Source organism: Carettochelys insculpta, chromosome 2, assembly GCF_033958435.1.
Source record: "Carettochelys insculpta isolate YL-2023 chromosome 2, ASM3395843v1, whole genome shotgun sequence".
Taxonomy (NCBI): Eukaryota; Metazoa; Chordata; order Testudines; family Carettochelyidae; genus Carettochelys; species Carettochelys insculpta.
In genome coordinates this window covers 12,463,011-12,483,434 of record NC_134138.1, presented here as the reverse complement: position 1 = coordinate 12,483,434, position 20,424 = coordinate 12,463,011, and the positions used below count along the sequence as shown (strand labels likewise).

At 42.6% G+C, this 20,424-nt stretch overlaps 1 protein-coding gene across 8 annotated transcripts in view; it reads right to left on the bottom strand.

Moving 5' to 3' along the window:
* Positions 1–20,424, bottom strand: part of PTK2 (protein tyrosine kinase 2) — a 418,848-nt gene that overhangs the window by 337,276 nt on the left and 61,148 nt on the right. For 7 of the 8 annotated variants that reach the window (XM_074986603.1, XM_074986600.1, XM_074986607.1 and 4 more), the window contains one exon: positions 8,340–8,366. The exons of the other annotated variant lie outside the window; for it this stretch is intronic. The gene's annotated coding sequence lies outside the window, so the exon portion shown is untranslated. The remainder of the gene's footprint in view (positions 1–8,339; positions 8,367–20,424) is intronic. 8 annotated transcript variants of the gene reach the window in all.

The window sequence follows — 20,424 nt, the reverse complement described above, 5'->3', positions numbered from 1 at the left end:
TCGCAGCTATCGTTGTGCAGACTGCGACTCCGACCATTCACTCGTTGCCAGCAAGATCAGGCTTCAACCTCGGAGGCTGTATCGAACTAAGAATGCAGGTATGCCACGAATCAACATCTGTATGACCAAAGACCCCGAGAGGGTTGCACAGTTTACCCGTGCCCTCGATGCTGCCCTTCCTGGCCCAACCAGCGCAGATGCCAGCGGAAGGTGGGCATACCTTACGAGTACCATCTACAACACAGCGATGTCAACTTTTGAAGCAGAAGCAGATGAAGTCAGCTTTAAGAAGCAGATGAAGTCAGCTGACTGGTTCGAAACACACTCAGAAGAGCTGCTGCCCATCGCTGAGGAGAAACGGCTCGCAGCAACAACATACAAGACATCCCCAATGAGAGGAACTTGCAGCTACTCAGGACTGCTCATGGTAAAGTCCAAAGGACAGCCAGGCGCTGTGCTAATGACTACTGGCTTCAGCTCTGCTACAGAATCCACACCTGTGCAGACAATGGCAACATAAAGGGCATGTATGATGGAACCAGGGAAGCCATTGGACCAATTCAAAATAAGATTGCTCCCCTGAAGGCACTCATTGGAGAGATCCTTAAGGACCGCTCCAAACAGACGGAAGGGTGGGTGGAGCACTACTCAGAGTTGTATGCTTCGGAGAACACTGTCACAGAAGCAGCACTGAACACCATTAGGTGCTTTCCAACTTTGTCAGAGCTCAATAATGTACCAACAGCGCTGGAGGTCAGCCAGGCACTTGACACACTGGCAGTTGGGAAAGCCCCAGGTGAAGACGGCATTCCATCAGAAATTCTCAAGTGTGCTAAGAGCAGCCTGATTCCAGAACTGCATGGGCTGCTGTGTCAGTGTTGGAAGGAGCGGAAAGTACCACAAGACATGAAAGATGCCAACATAGTCACTCTTCACAAGAGCAAGGGCGACACGAGCGACTGTAACAACTATCGTGGTATATCCCTCCTTAGTATCGCTGGAAAGCTCTTTGCCCGGGTAGTATTAAAGAGGCTCCAAGTCCTTGCAGAACGAGTCTATCCTGAGTCACAGTGCGGGTTTAGAGCTAAAAGATCTACCATCGATATGATATTTTCCCTTAGGCAGCTGCAGGAAAAGTGCAGGGAACGGCAAAGGCCACTATGCATTGCATTCATCGACCTAACCAAGGCGTTTGACCTTGTTAGTAGAAATGGTCTTTTTCAAATTCTGGAAAAGATTGGCTGTCCCCCCACCCTGATCAATATCATCAAGTCTTTCCACGAGGACATGAAGGGAGTCATTGTCTATGATGGATCCACCTCCGAACCTTTCAGTATCCACAGTGGAGTGAAGCAGGGTTGCGTTCTGGCCTCTACACTTTTTGGAGTATTTTTTTCGTCCTGCTCAAATATGCCTTTGGTTCAGCCACAACAGGCATGTACCTTCACACAAGGTCTGATGGCAAGCTCTTCCAGCTGTCTAGGCTAAAAGCAAGGACCAAAAAGTGCAAACAAGGTGCTTGCAAGACTTTCTCTTTGCGGATGATGCATCTTACAACTCATACACAGGAGGAACTGCAGCACCTCATGAATCACTTTGCGGATGCCTGCAAAGAGTTCGGGCTTATCATCAATATCAAGAAAACACAAGTGATGAGTCAGGACACTAACCATCCGCTTGCCATAAGCATCAACGATCACCAGCTGGAAGCTGTCCACAAGTTTGTTTACCTGGGCTCCACAATATCCGACAACCTCTCCCCTGAAAGTGAGATTAACAAACGTATTCAAATGGCTGCCACCACACTATCCAGGCTAACAAAAAGCGTATGGTCCAACAGGAAACTCTCAAAGCACAAGTCTATAGAGCCTGAATACTGAGTACCCTCCTGTACAGCTACAAAACTTGGACGCTGAGCTCCAAGTATGAAGAGAGGCTCAACTCATTTCATATGCGTTTCCTGAGATGCATCCTGGGAATCTCCTGGCGGGACAAGGTGACCAACAACACGGTGCTCGAACGAGCAGGGACCACCACCATGCACACTTTGGTCAAGCAGAGACGCCTGAGATAGCTAGGTCACATCTCCCGTATGCAGGACGGTCGCATACCTAAGGATTTGCTCTACTGTGAACTGGCGACAGGGACCAGGCCAGTTGGAAGACCTCATCTCTGCTACAAAGATGTGTGCAAGCGCGACTTGAAGGCTGCTAACATCAGCACTGCCACCTGGGAGACACTCGCCACTGATCAATGTCTGTGGAAGCACCAGGTGAAAAAAGGACTGTCCCAGGATGAAGACAACCTCAGGCAACAACCAGAAGAGAAAAGAACCCTGAGGAAGTCCCGTCCCCAGTCCATCAACAAGCACTCAGTGTTCTCCTGTACCCTGTGAGGAAAAGACTGTCACTCAAGAACTGGACTTTACAGCCACACTAGATGCTGCTGTTGATCCAATCCCGGGTGCAACACCACACCATAGTGCTCCAGGACTGATGGATGCCTATGGATAAGGTGCCACAAGTCTTCTCATTTTTGCAGGTACAGACTAACACGGCTATCCCTCTGACACTTACCGTCCAGTAAGAGCTCTTCTTCCTTTCATCATTGATGACTATCATTAAGAGGTCTCATTCTTTTAGGGTGCCTGTGATATTTCTGGCTCAGGCCAGCATGAACTGGATTAAACCTTTCCCACATGCTTTTCTTTTCCTCTAGTTGTCCAGCTTCTGCATGTGGACACCTGACACACTTATTTTAAAACTGATTCTTGATTTCAACTTTTTATAATACAGTATCAAGATCAAGGGTCCTGTTGTGCTACATGCTGTGTAATCATGCAAACTACATGCAAAGAATTATTTTTGAAAGATGTATGTGAAGTATGTTAAGGACAGAAGGAGGCAAAGCACAGTCTCCAACCAGAAGAATTTTTGTTTAATTCAGTTGGAACTTTTAATTTTAATATAGAATTAAAATGAATCATATTGTATGCACAACAAGAACGAGTCCTTCATTCCTCAGTCTTACAGATGGATACAGACACTGTCTTCTATCAAGCTGTGAAATTATAAAAATTTAGCAAGTTGTTCTCAAAGCCCCCAGTGATTTGCACTCCAAAATCTGCAATACTCATAGCCTTGGCCTCAATTAAAAGGACAAGAAAAGTAAGCTGCACAGAGACTTCAAAGCAGTGATGCAGATTAGAGGAATGTAGGATAACTCCCTTGTGTGATGGTCTAACAAAATACCTAATCAAGTATCATATTCCGCAGTGCACACAGTCAATCTTACAAAAAGGTTCTACTACAAAATCAAAGTGAAAAGAAAATGTTCTGTATGACCTTTGTATGTCACTGATGAACCGCAGCATCTTTATTTAATCCAATCTTAAACTACACATTACAAGCAAATCCACTGAAATATCGCTGTTACTACTGTGAAGTCTTCACATATTGCAGGAGACAATGCATTGTGATGTAAATTTGCCACACAGAGGGAAACATGCTCAAGAAGTCCATGCATGTCAAGTTATAAAAAGATTTCCATAAACCTTTCATTCGTTTCTAAACATGCCACACTCTTTGAAAACCTAAAACTGAATTCTACATTCAGATCAAACTGGTCCGTCTCCAGTTTTATAGTATTACGGATCCTCAACTTACACTGAATTTTGTCTGAATAGAGAACTGTAACTGAACCTGTTTCTTGGTTTTCACCTGCACTAGCATGAGGGCATCATCCTATTCATGAAGCCCATCAGAAACATCTTCCTTCCACTCAGCGCAATACAGCAGAATAGATGAAGTAATCAGAACTCTAACTGTTACTGTTAATGCACCTTGTTTATTATGAAAAGGATAAAGTGCTTTTTTTAAGTTTTTTCCACCACTCACTGATACTTGTTTGTTGTGGTCTGAATCCCCCACTCTCCCTAATTCTCAAGATTGTTTTTACCATAACTTGAGCTAGTAACCTCTGGCCCTGTTCTTTTACCTCCACCTCTTACCAATGCCTCCAGAATAGCACAGATTGACCCCAAATACCCACAATATCAAGCTCGTCTTGTCACTATGCACTGGGTTTGACCGCTGGCTCCCCAAAGTTCTGAATATGAAATTGACATAGCTCTGCAAACTTGGGGGGTGGGGGGCCGGCAGGGAGAAACACAGCAGGGGAATAGAGACAATGTAAATAGGCAAAAAAGTTGCTCTAGTCTCTGATGCACATATAAATTTCTCCCCGTGCTTAAATGACACAGTAATGAATACATTAAAAATAATAAAAATTAAAAAAAAGCCAACTCTATTGCCCCATTACAAAAAGCCATCACAATATTGCTTCCTAATATCCTGCTTTTATATACAGCCATCTCTCCCCTCAGCTGTTAAAAAACCTCTCTCTGCCCAAGATGCCCTCTGCCCGCCGGCGCTGTTGCATGGGATGTAGGCCCTGGGAGGGGGCTGGGTGCCAGCCCTAGGAGGGGGCAAGGGGCCCGGGGGGGGATGTCAGCCCCAGGAGGAGGTGCCAGCCCATGGTCAGACCCCCTCCCCTCCCAGGCCATAATATGTTACCGAAATGGTGTCCCCCTCTCCATACAGATGCACCATCTGGGGGATGGGAGAGTCGTCCCCCCCAGTGGATGTTCAAGGTAGCCAGGCCCCACTGCACATGCATGCCATCGGGGCCACGACCAGAGGGCCCCTCGGAAGGCAGAGGAGGACTTAGTCAGCTGCCACCAGGCCAAGGTGGCCAAGCTGCACCTCCAGCTCTCTGATGCTGACCTGGAGTTCTGGAGGTCGTCATGGGACAGGGTACTGACCGCCCTGAAGGGCATCAGCACCATGCTCAGGGAGCATGCAGCCGATGTGCCCCACCTCCTCACCCCCACCAGCTGCTTCCCTACTGAGCCTGCTGCTGCTCCACATCACGTGCCCTCCCCACCCTGTGGCCTTATCTGCTGGTGCTCCCCACTCCTTCCCTGCCAGGGACTCCATAGCTGGGGGGAGGGGAGGAGGGACAGGGGATCCTGGAGCCGACGGGGCTCGCACCCCACCACCCCAGCCCTGGACTGAGACTCCCACCACCCCCCTCCAGGTTAGGAGCCCTCCTGCCCCCACAGTATGCCGTCTTTCCCCCCACCGTACATAGTTGAATTTACCTTTCAGTTGTGTATATACATTTATTTTTACATACACCCCCTTGTTCCAGGCTCCTCTGGGAGGGATGGTGGGTGGTGGATGTGCGGGGGTGGTCTGGTGGGGGTGGTGGTGGCAGGGATGTGCATGGGGGTGGGGGTGGGTCACAGGTGTCCATCTGCAAAGGCCTGCCTGAGGGTCTCCCTAATGCAGAGGCCATCTGGATGGGGCAGTGCCCGGCTGCTCATACCTGTTGCCAGCTCCATTGCCTCCTCCCTCCCCCACCAGACACAGGCATCCCCCTTACCCTCCACAATGTTGTGGAGGATGCAATAGGTGCCCACCACCTGGGGCACATGGAGGGTCCCGACCTCCAACATCATCTTGAGGCACCTCCACCACCCCCTAAGGCACCCGAAGGCATGCTCCACTACATTCCGGGCATGGTTGAGGCGCTGGTTGAACGCCTCCCGGGTGGGGTTGAGGTGGAAGGGGTAGGCCAACTCTGCCATCATGAAGAAAGGCATGGTGACATCCCCCAATGGCTGTGATCTCACATTAGGGGACAAATATGCCTGCCCCCGTGCACCAACAGAGCCCAGAGTTTCTGAACACATGGGTGTCGTGGATGCAGCTGGCCCAGCCCATGTAGAAGTCCATGAACCTGCCCCTAGCATCCACCAGGGCCTGGAGGACCACTGAATGGTAGCCCTTCCTCTTTATGTACTGGCCAGCACCATGTGCCAGGGCGCAGATGGGGATGTGCGTGTTGTCCAATGCACCGAAGCAGTTCGGGAAGCCCAGGTCCTCAAAGCCCATGACAGAGGCATCCAGATCCCCTAGGTGGACCACCCTGTACAACAGCATCGCATTGATGGCTCCGACGACCTATGTGGGGGGGAGGGGGACATGTCCCCCCTGTCCCCTGCCTGCTCCCGTTCCCCTGCCCACCTAGCCCCACAGCAATGCCAGTAGTCTCTCCAAAATGAGGGCATCCTTGTGTAGGAGCTGCTGGCTGAGATTCCATCCTGGAGCACAAGTGGGCTCTGCTTAGCTGGGGACAGCTGGGCAGCACTCATCTCCTGTGGGATGGAGGGAGAGGCCCTTTAAAGGATCCACTGGCTGCGGCCCCAGAAGGGTTTGTTGGCCTTGAGACCCCGTCTGTGGCACTTCCTGCCTCCCTTCTTTTAAAGGAGTGCTTGGAGCTGTGCGGATGCTCCCTTTCAAAAGGGTGCAGTGGCCCTTTGAAAGGGCAGATCAACCTGTTGATCTGCTTTTAAAGTACAATTGCTCTCTTTTGAAAGGCGAGCTTTCGACTGCCCTCTTCCTTTTTCGCCCTTTCGAAGGGGTACTCACATGTTGACCTAACTCATTTGCATTAAGACAAATGCATAAAATACTACTCTATCCAGAATGGTTACACTTCTCTCATGTTGTCATTTCTCTCTATGGCATTTCTTTATTCACTTTTCAACTTTATCCCCTTGTAAGTGTGTTTTAAAGCACCCTAAAATCCATCCTAAAAATCCAAAATTTGAACTTCTTCCTTAAAAATACTTTGCTTTTAAATCAAAGCCGCCATAGTTTTCTTGAACTGTTTTAAATAAAACATGCATTTTCTCAGGACAATTATTTTAAATTCCTATTTTACATATTTTAAATACTATTTTACATACTATAAATTAGTAGTTTGTAAATTTTTTATTAAAAATGACATTTGATTCTAGAGGGAACAGCAGCCATCTTCTACTGTCATATCAGAAAACAGCAAAACAGTCAAAGTGGGTCCACTATCAGTGCCAATGGGCCTGACTGTAAAAAACTGGTGAAAGTCCAGAGAAGAGCAACAAAACCTATTAAAGGTCTAGAAACCATGACCTGTGAAGGAAGACTGAAAGAACTGCTTTTGTTTAGTCTGGAAAAGAGAAGATGGAGGGAACACATGATAATAGCTTTAAAGTACCTGAAAGGTTGTTACAAGGAAGAGAGAGAAAAATTGTTCTCCTTAGCCTGGGATGTCAGAAAAATAAACAAGAGCCTTGAACTCCAGCAAGTGAGGCTTAAGTTGGACAATAAGAAAAACTTCCTGACTGTTAGGGTAGTTAAGCAGTAGAATAAATTGCCTAGAGAGGCTGTGAATTCTCCCTCATTGGAGATTTTTAAGAGACAAACATTTGTCAGGGGTGGTCTAGATACTGTCTGGTCCTGCCATAAGTGTAGGGGGCTGAACTTGATGACCTCTCAAGTTTCCTTCCAGTTCTAGTATTCTATGATTCTATGATCTAGTCTGCAACCCCACGGAACTTATGGTAAGTTTATTACGGTAAATTTATGAGTCCCTCCTCAGTATCAAAAATGCCAGGGTTTTTAATTGACAAAGAAAGTCACATCTTAACTAAATTTACACACTATGCTCACTCAGCATGTGGATTATTAAAATGTTGGAAGAGTAAAAGAATGTAGCTTCATTTTACACACACAGGGCAGCCATTACACTTAAGGCACACTCACAGTCTTTTATTGTAAAGTTTACTGACAAGTGTTATTAACACCAAAGTCTAGAAGAAAAGGTTTCAAACAAGGTTACAAACATAATATAGGAACATAACAGAACAATCCACTGTTTTTTGACAACAGAAATAATTTACAAAGGAAGACATGAAAGATGGGGGACCCTGGATTAAGAATAAGGAGACGAGGGTTTTATTCTCAGGTGCCCCATTGATTTACCTTGTAACAGGACAAATTAATTTGTCTGATCTTTAGTTCCAGCATTGCCATCTGTGAAGACTACACATGTCTAACCTTCCCAACCATCACCTGGTTTGTTTTACATAGCCCTCTATGTTGAGAGTCATGGCCCGACCATCCACTAACCCATGTCTCCACAGCTCTCTCTGCACTTTTCTATGCTGTTATCTCTCAACATTTTAAAAAGAGTAAATATACTGAAATGTAAAGCCATTCCATCTCATTTCCTGTACTCGTGTTAAAATGTCACTTATGAGACTGTGAACTCTGAGTCTTCCTTGAGTTTATGTCCCTAGCCATAGTGACATATCCTGACTGAAACTTCCAGAATCTAACATAATACAAACAGAAAACAACTCCTCCCCAGATCACAATACTATGATATTGCAATAAAACTACTGAAAGTTGCTGTATGTCACACTGAAAAATAAATGAGAGAATAGCACTTACCTTTTGAAAAGGAAAGTCTTGAAAAATCTGAAAAAAGAAGATGATTTGTTAGCATAATTAGGATACGTCAATATTTCAACAGTCATATTAGCCTAACCACCTATCTGCTGCAAAATTACTGCACTGTTTGGTAGCACATGTGGTCTGAAATAGGTGTCTAGCTGACAGACGTTGCATACAAAGCAAAAATCACCAATCCTTTTCCACGCACAGCTCATTCACAAAGTTATCCTTCAAAGAGGAGAGTGAAGGAAAATATATTAACTAGTTTACAGAGAAGATGTTATACTATTAGGTGATGTGCATAATCACCACAGCAGGATGACAGTCACTAAGCATTTTACTGATGCCATCAGACCCACTGGTTTTACTCACTTTTTTCTTAACCATTCAGTCTATCTGGGATGAAATTTTTTAGGTTCAACTTATCTCTGAAGAACAGGGTTTTGTTTGATGGTTTGTTTTTAAAGCTTAGACACACACTATTCAAAATTTTGTTTGAAATACAATGAACTAAAAAGGCCAAACGGGAGTAGAAATAAAATTACACTCAAAGAAAATGAAGAGTCTCTAGTCTCAGTCAAATTTACAAAGACAAACTATGTCTATGTCTAAAACAAAAAGCAGTCAAGTAGCACTTTAAAGACTAGCAAAATAGTTTATTAGGTGAGCTTTCATGGGACAAACCCACTTCTTCAGACCATAGTCAGACCAGAACAGACTCAATAGCCAGACTTGGGTCTGTCCATGGTCTGAAGAAGCGGGTCTGTCCCACGAAAGCTCACCTAATAAACTATTTTGCTAGTCTTTAAAGTGCTACTTGACTGCTTTTTGTTTTGATAGTGTATAGACTAGCACGGCTTCCTCTCTGTTACTATGTCTGTGTCTGTTACTATTACTACCAATTATATGCTGGGTGCATTATAGATAGCTAGATCATAAAGCCATTATAGCATGATCTTCTTGTATTTCTCTCCTCAGCCTGTCACCTTAATTTGTAAGCTCATTAGAAACCTGATCTGACTGAGGCTTCAAGGATCAAGAGAGTTTTTGAGAAGAGAGGAAAGCAGACAGAAGGAATGGGATAGGAAAAATCAGGAAGGGAGAAGCAAGAGATATCAGGTTGCTAGAGGATGGGACTGATGGCAGAAGAGGAGGGGTGATCTGAAGAGAAGAGGAGAGGAGAGAGACATAGTTGTACAGTTTGTTGGTGGAAGAAAGTGTAGTGTGGCCAGGGAAAACCCCTATGCTCCAACTCTGTTCCCCAGAAGGAATGGGGTAAGTGAGATGGGACACATCCCTGTGCCTGACCATTTTCCCATCAAGAGATTGAGGAAGAAAGGTGGAGACAGACTGCAGACAGAAAGCATGGTAAGAGGCTGCCAACTAATGGAGCCCAGAGCCCCACAAAAGTTTTATCTTGCCTTTGTTGCTGAGGAGTGAACTGACTATGACCAAAGAGAAGAAGTAAAGCTAGTCAGCAAATTAGCTAGTTGGCAAAGACTAATAAAGCGTGAGCAAATTTATTGTGGATGAAGTGGACTCTCTCCAAGTTAGCAAGAAAAGGAACAGTCTGAGAAAGCACCAGAACAAATGATGAAGTAACTGGCTCTGTGGACCTGGGCAAGTCAATAGACATGATATATCTTGACTTCAGCAAAGCTTTTGATACAGTCTCCCACAATATTCTTGTCCATAAATTAATAAACATGAATTGGATAAATGGACTGTACAATGGATAGAAAGCTGGCTAGATGGTCAGGCCCAACAGGTAGTAAGCAATGGCTCAAGGTCTGGCTGGTGAACAGTTTCAAGTTGAGTGCCACAAGGATCGGTCCTAAGGCGTGTATTGTTCGACATCTTTATTAATAAACCTGGATGAGGGAATGGATTGCACTCCCAGCAAATCCATGGCTGACCCTAAGCTAGGGGGACAGGTAGATACCTTGGCAGGTAGGGACAGAGTCCAGAGTGACCGAGATAAATTGGGGGATTGGGCCAAAAGAAATCTGATGAGGTTCATAAAGGACAAGTGCAGAGTCCTGCACTTGGAATGGAAGAATCCCAAGCATCGTTAAAGGATAGGAAATGAATAGCTAAGTAGCAGTACATCAGGAAAAGACCTGGGGATTATGGTGGATGAGAAGCTGGATGTGAGTCAAGTGTGCTCTTGTAGCCAGAAAGGCTAATGGCATATTGGGGTGCATTAGGAGGAGCATTTCCAGCAGATCTGGAGAAGTTATTATTCTCCTCTATTCAGCACTGGTGAGGCCACATCTGGAGTATTCCATCCAATTCTAGGTCCCTTCGTATAGAAACGATGTGGTGCATTGGAGAGGGTCTAGTGGAGGGCAACGAAAGCGATTAGAAGGCTGGGACACATGACCTATGAGGAGAAGCTGAGGGATTTCAGCACACTTAGTTTGCAGAAGAGAAGAGTAAGCAGGAGATTTGATAGCGGCCTTTGACCTCCTGAAGGGGCTTTTCTGAAGAGGGTAGAAAGAGTCTCTTCTCAGTAGTGACAGATGGCAGAACAAGGAGCAATGGTCTCAAGTTACAGAGGGGGAGATATAGGTTGGCTATAAGGAAAAACTGTTTTACCAGGAGGGTGGTGAAGCACTGGAATGCATTACCTAGAGGGGTGGTGGAATCTCCATCCCTAGAGGTTTTTAAGTCCCAGCTTGACAAAGTCCTGGCTGGGATGATTTAGTTGGGGTTGATCCTGCTTTAGGCAAGGGTCTGGACTCAAAGGCCTCCTGAGGTCCTTTCCAGACCTAGGATTTTATGATTCAAATAGTCTCATTGGATTGCAGCATATTAGTAAAATATCTAAGGTTAATCCACAAAGCACTAGTAAATAAAGTGATATAAGCCATCCTTACCCCCAACTTTAACCCAACCCCCACCTCCAGAGCCAAGCACCCAATCCCCCTGCTGTAATCCAGTGCTGTGTGTAATAAGTGCGTGTGTAATTATTGTATTTCACCAGCATATTCATATGTCACTATGCAAATTAACCTCTAAATTGAGCTACCACAACAACAACAAAAGAACTCAACCTGGAATAATCTACATTATAATACAAATAAAAGCATCAGAGCTTGTCCACACTTGTCCCCAACTTTGAAGGAGGCATGGTAACCAAGGTAATGGGAGATTACTAATGAAGTGCTGTGGTGCATATGCAGCACTTCATTAGGCTAATTCTCCCCCGTGGCAACTTCGAAGTGCCAGCATGTGTGTAGCCAAAGGCACTTCGAAGTATGCGTGCTACTTCAAAGTGCCTTTATTCCCCTACACACGTCGGCACTTTGATGTTTGACACTTCAAAGTTGTTGTGGGCGAGAATTAGCCTAATTAAGTACTGCATACTCACTGAAGCACTTCATTAGTAATTTCCCATCACCCTGATTACCATGCCCCCTTCGAAGCTGGGGGCATGTGTAGACCCAGCCTCAGTAAATTCTTCCTAAAATTCAATAAACTATTCTTGATACACAGGAATACACGTTTACATCTCAATGTTTCACTCGTAACGGAGATTAAGTTTCACCCATCATGCAAAGGGTCTACACTTGAGAGTTTTGTCGACAGAAGGGGCCTTCTTTCGAGATAACTCAGGGAGCATCCACAGACTTAAGCATTCTGTTGACGGAACTCTGCATTTTCCTTGACAGTGTTATCCCTCAAAAATTTGAGGCATAATCTCTGGATAAAGTACTGTCAACAAAAGTGCAGCGTACAGTGTACACTTCTGTCAGCAGAGAGGGCTTCCAGTTTCTGGGCAGCCATCTTTGCAGAGCTGCCATTCCAGTTTCTGGCACCAGAGGGCAGTGCAGCCTTGCAGTTCCCTGTCGACAGAGCAAGGTGTGCGCAGATGTAATCTGTTGACATAGGTTCTGTCGCCAGTAACTTCTGACAACAGATGCTTCTAGTGTAGCCATAGCCATTAAGAAAAAGTGTTGACAAACAAGAAATCCATATCTGGCAATTATAATAAGTACACAGATGACAAAATAAAATTAAATTCTAAATTTCTCAATGCTCAATTTTGAGCTTAGAACCACAATACTTGTAAGTCAGTTAACTACAGATGCACAATTCTAGCAGGTGGCAATTACATAGCTAGAACTGATATATCTGCACTCAGCTTACCTAGCCATCCTCACTGAAGGAGGAAGAGTATCTCCTGTTGACCTCCCTTACCCCGTGTGTCTCATGAGGAGTACAGGGGTCAACTGCGATCCCGGAGAGATTGATTTCACGCATTGTTACCAAAAACGGGTATTACAGACACTTAGATTCTGAATAAAAATGTTCACATAGCAATTAATGCCATTTACTTAAGCCATTTTTAATCATGACTTAATTCATTTTTAATTATTTTAGATCAACTTCCTGAGTGTCCCCATTCAGACACGGCTTTAAAGTCCCACTCTGCTCAAGAAACTGTTTTCCTGTCCAAAAGCATTCCAATCTGTAACACACCACTCTTTCTGCTTTTTGGGTCTTGAAAGTGCATGAATGTATTAGGCATGTAGCCATTGTTCCTCACACGAATACATGAAATCTCCCATGACTGCTGTGTATTGGGTGTCTTCCCTCCACATTTATACAAAAGTTTTTGAGACAATCCATCAAGAGCTATAAAAATGATCAAACAAACAAACAAACAAACAAATCTAGAGTTTTTGCTAGGATTACCAGGAATGATCTTAACTTTGTAATGACTTTAGTAAGCTACCAATCAACCTCAGGGACAGCCAAAAATGTGTACATTGCTGATTTTTTTAAACTGAGGTAATTAAAAAATAAGGCTTTTCTTTGCCAAACAAATTAAAACAGAACATCTGTTTAAACATCAACAATATCATATACTAGCTACATATACATGACAGTATACATATACCAACATACCAGCACCCATATCAGCTTGGCTGGGATGCTATCACAAAATACTTTTAAAAAAAAAACCAAGTGAAGAAATTCTAGACATCATTACAGTCAGTGACAAAAAAGATTAAAGGCAACAGAGGTAAGATATTAGGGGAATTCAAAATTAAGAAAAAAAATTTAAAGAATCAAAAGTATTGAAAAATAAAACAAAAAATCTAAAAAAAATACCCAACTACCTTAAAAGCTTTCTATTAAAAAGTTTTTGGTCCAAACAGATTGTTGGGGAGAAAAGTTTCAACTACATAATTCCTATCATCTCTACTCAAATACTTACTTATTGAACAAGGAGATTGAGAGGCTTAGTTAATAAAGCATTTGGATTTCCTCTGATAAAAGGTATTACTGCCCTGATCCAACTCTCACAGAAGTTAACAGAAAGATTCTGACTGGGAACTGATGTGGGCCTTATGCAATGTGGTACACAGTGTTAGCGTTTTTTGCTAATTTTGAGCCTACACTTCTTCACTACATAGAAATCAGTAGGCAGTAAACACTCCTGCACAAGAGATGCTAATTAGATCTTATTGGCTATCGGTACGTGCAGGAAAATACTGGATGGATGCACAAAGATATAGCTGCTGTTACCTTTTATTTTCAGAACATCAAGTCCCAGTATAGTCTACAGAGAGCTTGCAGTGTTACAAGCATCTAACTTAGAACCGCAAAACTAAAACAAGGACAAACAAGGACAGAAAGCACAGTGGGATGAAGGCAGACAAAGTCTTTAGATTGCCCCACTGTAAACACATTACAGTTCTGGATCCTATTAACAACAGCTATAGGAGTCACAACAGTGAGTAGAGGAGAGTCTAGCAGCCATAACTCTCAATGCCTTTGCTTTTGTAAACATAAGTCAGACTCTAATACAATACAGCAGTTTAAGCAACTACGTCCTTGGTAAAAGGCACCACCTTCTGCAGTATTCTCAAAGAAAAGGTAGGAGGAAGGAAAGATTAAACAGCACATGTGGTTCCATTGTCACTAAAGTTCCTTTTTAAAAATGTTTCAAAATCTGGGGCATGGGGGAAAAGAGTTGTTTAAAAATGATCTAAACAGTGGAGGAGATATATAGAGAAAGAAGAAAATAAGAGATGTAATCTAAAAAGAATATTATTTTTATTACACCACAGACATATGTGGTATTTTAATGCCAAAATACATGGATCCCACCTGAAGAACTTGAATTTTAATTTAGGTGTAATATTAAAGAGAAGAAAACAAGAAATTGGTGGACAATAAAAGGGCTACAACAAAACCCATGTGATTGCTTTGATTAGTTACCAACACCTTAACCTGTTCAATATATCTATTGTATGAATTTCAAGTTGCAGCCAATGGAATTATTTCCAAAGGGAAGTTGATGGAGAAACAGGTGTTGTGGTGAACAAGAAATGACTGCAAAGGAAGTAGGGATAGCAGAGTAAAACAGGAAAGAAAAGACTAAGATGGCCAGGAAGGAAGAGGACAAAAGCAAAGAGGGCAAGGACGATGCTAGACACAGTGGGAAAGGGAAAAATTGTGATAGGACAGTAAAGCAGGCAAAGAGGCTGCAGATGGGAATAGGGTAGAGTGTATAGTGAGTGTCAAAAAAAAAAAACAGCAACAAAATGAGGGCAGGGCAGATAATGTAGAAAATAAATGTTCATTATGTAATACTAACAGAAAACAGACTCTATTCTCCTAACTGATACTGTCATATACCTGCTGGCACATTCTAAGAGATGATCTAGTAAATTGGTGTCGAGCTAGTCTACAGAAACTAAGCCACTATGCACTGGACAGGGAAAGATGGAAGGAAACAGAGAGGCATCGAATGGGCACTGAGCCCATAATTGTTGATGATGAGGACCTTCTAAGAGGTACGCCTCACTTTTCACACAAGAGAAGGACTACACGTATTTCTATTCTCTGAAAGACTATGATCAAAGAGAAGTTCCTGGTGGCAAGTTATGTACAGATTGCTTGTTCTGCTGTTTGCCCACAGTGAATTCCAAACATGTCCATCTCTTTTGTTACTGTAAGTATACATATTTGACTTCTGTTCCCTATTACACTGGTATCAGAGATTTAATATACATAACCAATGTTTTCTCATGTCCACAGAGCGAATTAAAATTTTTGGTTTGATATAATTAAGACTTTATCAGTCTTAAATGTTATTTAAGAAAGTATTTTTTACTTAATCTCCTATAGTGTTTATCAATTTATACACAGTAAAAGCTTAATTTGACGTAAGTGAATTATTTATTTCCCTCTGCCTCTAGCATAACATGACAAATACTTACAAAAAAATTTATACAGGAAGATGTGCGTATTTTAGTCAACAACATTATATATAAAAATAAATAAAATATGCATCTTTGATACAGAATGTATAAAGGTTGGTTCTTGTAACTTAACTTTGAGTTGTATATACCTGTCCAAATTGCCTACAAAAATCCTCTCTGGCTGCATGTATACTACAAGATAAAATCAAATTTAAAAGCATTAGCTAGCTATTAAAACGTCAGTGTCTTCACCATAAATACTATTAGCTCAAATTAGTGAGCCCTAATACCAATAACAAAATGTCAATATTACTGGATGGGTATAGTGCCAATTTCTAATTTAAAAATTTCTAATAAAGGCTAGTGTGCAAAGTACCATGTCTATAATTCAAATTCATTAGCCTCCGGAAGTGTCCCATATGTCTCCCACAAAGCAACACGGTGACCACCCATGTATGGCCAGTTCCTTCTCCACTGCTCTCCATCCAGGTGCACAGGAAGAAAGTCACAGGAAGCCCATGAATTTTTGACTGAATCCATTGTCAGCAATGCATCCAGGGCAGCCAGCAATTGAGAGTTCCTGGACCACAGTACAAACATTTGCTTTGCAAAACCAGCAGCAGCAGCAGCAGCAGCAGCACCACCGTACTGAACCATCACTGAGCTTTGTAACTGAAAGCAGAATTGAGTGAGAGCCAGTGTGGCTGATCAAACTGTGTGCGCTATGAGCTGAAGAATTTGGGGACCCATGCTTGTGCTGGCAGAGAAAATGCCACAGGAAACGGTGCCATCTTCAGCTCATTTTCATATGATTACTCAGTGTTCTGAATTCTGGGACAGTGTTTTGCATTCTGGGATTCTAACATGAAACACCTACAGGCAACCGGGGCTAAGACACTGTGGGATAGGTACCCACAATGCACTGCTCACACTGTCGAACTTGTGCTGGGTAATGGGCATGCAGAATCTCAACATGAAAAAGTGATGGGTTCAGTTTCAATAAGGTTTGTGAACACATTTGAATTTATAAGAAAAAGGTTAAAAATAAAATTTATTAAAAATTGAATTTATCTCATAGTATAGACACAGCCTCTCTCTGGAATGCATTTATCCAGCATGCCCAGAACAAAAAAGCTTTTAACAAAAAAGTTTCATCTAGTAATTATACGATTATGACACAGAACACGTAACACGTTTTATGAGCACTGGCAGAAGGGATGGAGAAAGCAAGATAAGAGACTGAATGGATTGGAAGACTGTCAGATACACAAAATGTATACTTCTAGGTTGCAAAACTTGCCTCCTGATAGCTGTCTGGTGGTGTACGTGAAATACATTTCATGTTGTCAGTGTAGTTCCTGGAAGCCATGTAAACATAACATGAAAGCCACCATCACCTTGACTGATGCTAACTAGTAAGTACACTGCAGTTTTGAAAAGCCCTGGAACTCCCTTTTCACTGCAATCAATGGGCCTCCTCCCCTGCAGGACTCTAGCAGTGTTTGGAGGAAAGTATGAACCGCTACTTCCCATTCTATATCTGACATCTGAATAAACAGAAGATTTCAGCCTAAAGAGCTGTCAGTCTCATGTATTTCATGAACACATTCACAAAAACAAACTTTTTTTTCAGATAAGTGTGAAAATCTGCATATTGTCACCTGAGAAAATGTGACAGATTTTTCTCTATTATATGACAAATTCTTCAGTAACTTCACTGACTTCATGACTTATGCCAGTATAACAAAGATCAGAATCTATTCTCAAGCCCTTTTTTTTGTCAATTTTTAAATTCTACTATAAAAACCTTGTGATTACATGAGATTATATAGTGAAAATAACTATCAATTTTACATACCACATCTCTATAAATTTCTTCATTTGAAAATCAAATAGATTTGTGCTATTTCTTCCCTGCTAATGTTTGAGAAACTTATTCTGGATGAAGTATTATGTTGGAAAACATTGGAAAATCAAGTATTTCAGAAAAAGCTTTGTTTTACTAATCCTAGTGTCTAGATGGAAGCCTCTTGTAAACAGATTTTTCAAGTGTGAACACCTGATTATAGTCTGAGTCAGTCCTATTGAAGTATCCTGCTTACGCATTAAATATACGCCCAGTATTAAAATATCCACATATTCACTCTGATTCAGAATCAAAATAGCCATAACTCATGCATGGGAATAAACAAGAAACAGCCCACCAAGGACATTCATAATGGTTAGTACAGAAGGACTACAATGAAGATTTTAATATTATCCTATTTGATAGAATCATTTTAGTTTAAATGCAAGGAAAAAATAACTCATTTGCACAAACATAAGGATTTGAATACATTAAAGATTAGTTTAAGATAGCAAATGAATAATCTCCCACCTTCGGCACTAAACTGCCGAATGACAATGTTACCATAAATCTTACTTACCACAGTATAATCTTTCCATATAGATTCTCTAGCACAAATTATTTTCTCTGGAATATAGTATTTAATATGGTTTTGTAATCCTCAACATCCAAGAGATTAGTAGGTGTTTAATATTTTTCAGGATTTATAAAGCAAATAGTGTGGTATCCTTTCTTCATGAGCGTGTCATGATCTATACTGAAGTCTGTGGAGTCTCTTTTGTCTCCTTTCACTCAAAGTCAGGCACAGCAAACAAAAGGCATCCATCATTAAATCCTTTAGCTTCAGCTGACAAGAGAATTCTAGGTCGCCAGATGGGCAAACGTATTTTGCTAAATCTGGCAACAGCAACAATAAATATTGCAGGAGGAACAGTCATTGTGATCAGCTTTTTTGAATTGTTTACTCAAATATTTTAGCGAGCAAGTTATCTCACTATTCTATTTGTTTGAAATACCAACACCCCATTCACTTCATTCACTATTTTATCACGACAGAATGTATAGCAAATACCACCAACACAGCTTTTCCTTCGCCTTTCAATTTTGGGACATGGCAAAAAGAAGTGACACATAAGAAATCTATTTTTCAGGAGACTATCAATCTCCATTTTTTACTGAATCTTAGCCTGTGAAAAACAAAACCAAAAAAAAGAGAGAAAAACTGAGTGACATTGATAATGAAGAAGAGCAACATGAACAATTTAGAAACAAAGTACACCACTGTTAAGACACTGATAATGAAGATATGCAAGGGTGTGTTTACACTATAAGGTCAAATTTATTAAGGTCTCTGTTTAGCTCCCAATTTTGTAAAGTACCTGTGCACAAGAGCTCAGCAGAATGGGCCCCCATTAGGATGGGCAGCGTCGACTTTGACAGCGATGCATTGTGGACAGCTATTTTCTCCTCCTGCATTCTGGGTTACGCTCCCAGTGCCTGACAGGAGAAAAAACAGTGCTGCGGGTGGTTCTGGGTAGGTGTAGTCAGTCTCCCATAGTGCACTTATCTCCTTTCATCCTACTTCAAAGCAACAGCAAAGAACAATTTCTCACCTATTTTTCACTACTTCTCCATGCAGATGCCAAAGCAAGGCAAACAGACTGACTCCATTTGAGTTAAACTGTTGTGGAAAGCACTGTGAACACCTCATGCATTATGCTGCTGTATGTGCAGAGCCTAGCCCAGAGCTGCGGGAGCAAGGACGAATGAGACAGGGACGCCAAAATATATGAAACATTGAAGTGGAACAACTGACAGATGCTGGCAGCAGTTGATCTTGTTCACATGGTGGAATGCCAGTTCCAGTCCCTGAAACAAGCACAGACTAGAGGGAATGCAGAGCTATGTGGCTATCAAACGATCAACAGCGACTGGAACACTTTCACATGCACAAAGCCACTTCCATTGAACTTCACAAACTGCTTCCCCCTCCCCCCGGCCCCAACCTTGAAGCACAGAAACACCAGAATGAGACCAGCTCTGAGCTGAGAAGCAAACGGCAATAGCTCTGTGGACATTTGCAATGCCAGACAGCTACTGGTCAGTTGGGAATCAATTTGGAATGGATAAATCTACAGTGGGGGCTGCTGTTATCTGGGCAGACAAGGCATTCAGCACCCGTCGGCTACAAATGGCAGTGACTCTGGAAAATGTGCAGGAAATAGTGGATGGTTTTGCTGCAATGGGATTTCCTAAGTGTAGTGGGGCAACAGATGGAATGCACATCCCTATCTCGGTGCCTGCCCACCTTGCCACAGAGTACATAAACTGCCGGGGTACTTCATGGTGTTGCAAGTGCTGGTGGATCACAAGGGCTGTTTCATGATATCAACATGGAATGGTTGGGAAAGGTGCATGATGTTAACATCTTAAGAATCCTGGTCTATTCAGAAAGTTGCAGGATGGAACTTTTTTCCCAGACCAGAAAATCACCATTGGAGACAGAGATGCAAAGGCTACTCCTTGCTCCCCTAGCTTATGAAGTCATACCTGGGCAGCCTGAACCACAGTGAGGAGCAGTTCAACTATAGGCTGAGAAAGTGCAGAATAGTGGCAGAATGTGCTTTTGACCATTTAAAGACAATGTTTTAAACTTTATTGACACAGACTTCAGAGAAAGTAGTGTTCCCATCATTGTGGCAGCCTGCTGGGCACTCCATAATATGTAAGGGGGAAAATTTAATGCCAGGTTGGAGGATCAAGGTAGATCACCTGGCCACTACTTATGAGCAGCCAGACACCAGAGCAATAAGGAAAGCATACTGAAGAGCACTGCTAATCACAGAGACTTTGAAAAACAGCTTTGTGAATGACGAGATAGGAAAAAGACAGTCATGTATGTTGCTGTTAATGAGGTACCTCCTGTATTATAAACAGCCTGTAAACCCTGTAACTCTCCCCCACCCCGCTCCATGCACCACAAGCAATGGAGATATTATTGCTGAGAAATCATACA